At 41.3% G+C, this 2,304-nt stretch overlaps 1 protein-coding gene across 2 annotated transcripts in view; it reads left to right on the forward strand.

Annotated features, from left to right (window-relative positions):
* Window positions 1-2,304, forward strand: part of me2 (malic enzyme 2, NAD(+)-dependent, mitochondrial) — a 16,151-nt gene continuing 13,847 nt past the window's right edge. Inside the window, exon 1 of one of the 2 annotated variants that reach the window (XM_035657927.1) lies at window positions 1-166. The gene's annotated coding sequence lies outside the window, so the exon portion shown is untranslated. The remainder of the gene's footprint in view (window positions 167-2,304) is intronic. The other variant, XM_035657926.1, reaches the window with a different exon arrangement.

Here is a 2,304-nt window from a genome sequence, read left to right on the forward strand (position 1 = left end):
GTCTCCTCTCCTCACCACCAGTCTGCTGCATCTGGAGCTGCAGCTACGGGACGAGCCGAGAGGTCAAACAACAGCCGATTCAACAGCGAACTCCGGGAGAAAAATGCTTTATAAACAGTAAACTGTGCAACAGAAGTGACTGCAGCATTGTAACACTCAAGAGCAGGTAAGAGGAGTCGTTATTCTACAGGAAATAAAAGTCTGTGTCATCTAAGAACTTCCCGTTTCTGAGCCGAGGATTAGCGAGCAGGGGGGTCTGAATGAATGACAGCATAACGTTAACACTAGGCTAAAAGACGTGTGTCAAATTAACAAAACACCTGGACTGTGTGTTAATAATAATAATAATAATAATAATAATATAATAATAACAACGACCCTGCTTGTTCTGGTTTAGTTGTAGGCTAGTGAAATGTTAGCTTGTAGCAGCCGTTAGCTGCTATTTGTTGGTGGCTGTGAATAAGACTGCTAGGCTAATTGAATTAGCTTTCTGCTTCAGCGAGTTGCAGCTAAATCTCTTGACATGTCAGTCTGGTGTTTCTGTGCAAACCTACTTGTTACATGTTCACTCTCAGCAGTGACATTCCTTCCCTCCGCTCCCATCTACAGACAGAGGATGGAGGTAGAAATAGAGAGGGGGTAGCTACATATCTATACTAGTTACATGTCTTTTATTGTAATAGCAAAGCACAATGAGACCATAAACCAATCACTGCTACACGTGGACTTTGATATTCAATGTGTCAAATGCAGAAACAAGATGGGCAAGTCTTAAGTGTGTCAGAGAAAAGGAGAGTAATAACACCTGTCAGTGAAGCCACACCTAGCTGTGTAATAACTGTGTTTAACTAGTGTCTGTTTAACAACTTAAAGTGGCGTAATTATACTAATGTTCTGTAATATTGTTTCAATTGCATTTGCTTTATACTGGTGTACTCTGACACCAGTATAATTTCACCTGTAAGATCATAAAATGTTTACACATGAAAGCGTGGGTGTGTGTGTGTGATTGCTTGTTAGACTAAGAGGATGCCTAGTGTACAAAAGAGAGCACCGGCTTTCTTTTGGTATGTGATTTCCGGAGTGAAACCTTTTGTTATTGCATTATGCCTACTTCAGTCAATACAGTCATTGCCCGCACAAATGATTTCAACATTAGGAGTACATTCAGACAGTTGTACGACTTAATAGTCTGGCTATATTGTACTGTGTGTCCTGTTGGCCTCATTTGTTTAAATTTGAAAGTTGAAATTTACCAGGAACTAACATGAGCTCATACACTTTTCAGCAGTTGCCATTAAATGTAAAGTTCATCCAGTCAGATGCAGTACTTCTGAGTACTTACATTGGTCAAATTCCAGCACAAATAGGCAAAATAGGATTGTCTCATCACAAGCTTAGAACAACCAGTTCACTATCATTTTGATTAAGGTTGAAAAAAACCAAAGGCACAGCTCTAGGTGGGTTGGGTGCCTGCTTTTATGAGCTATTTGCATATAATTTCAGTTACAAAAGACCAGTTTCTGTCTGTGGAAATCGTCCAGGTAGTGCTATCACAGTAGTCGCTCCAACACTGATACAAAGCTGGCTCATTACGGTTTCTGTGCCAGAACTATCTTGCTACTTGGCAGACACAAAAAGTATGGAACAAGCGATTTACAGACACTCTCAGCATGTTTGATTCCCAAGACTTGACGGGCTGATAAAGTCTGGGAGGAAATGAAAAAGCATTAAGCCTCTCCACTGTATCAAACACTGACCTCATCAGGTGCTCAGGCTGTGTTTGTCTAGAAACAGGTGGGAATGTAAAGTAGATGCGGATGACCAGAAAATGGTTCCTGTACTGTGTACAACACAAAGACTGGAACTCAAAGAGGCTGCATCAAGGCTGTTTCCCCCTCGAATATCAAATTAGAGGTTAAAATGTCTGCTGATTGTTGGTGCCGCTTACTGTCTGCCACGTTGGCCCTGGCTTTAATGCTGCTTTCGAGGCACTGTTTCCTGGATGTGTAGTTGTAAGCCAAGACTCTGCCAGCTGGCTATGCTTGTACTTTCTTTCCTGAGATATTTTGGTTTAAAGAGAGACACATGATCAGACCACAGTGTTGCCTTTGAATCTGTTCTTTAACAAGAACAGGCCAATGGCAAAAAGATCACACCCACTGTTAGTAAAGACGTTAACGGGGTTAGTTGTTCATCAGAAGTAAACCAATATAGTGTAATGAAACACAGGCTTGGGCAGAATCAGAATCAGTATTTGGTTTATTGCCAACTAGGTTGTTACGCCTACGAGGAATGTGACCT

The sequence above is a fragment of the Morone saxatilis genome, unplaced genomic scaffold (genome assembly GCF_004916995.1).
Source record: "Morone saxatilis isolate NCDOM2014 unplaced genomic scaffold, NCSU_SB_2.0 Contig16, whole genome shotgun sequence".
NCBI lineage: Eukaryota > Metazoa > Chordata > Actinopteri > Moronidae > Morone > Morone saxatilis.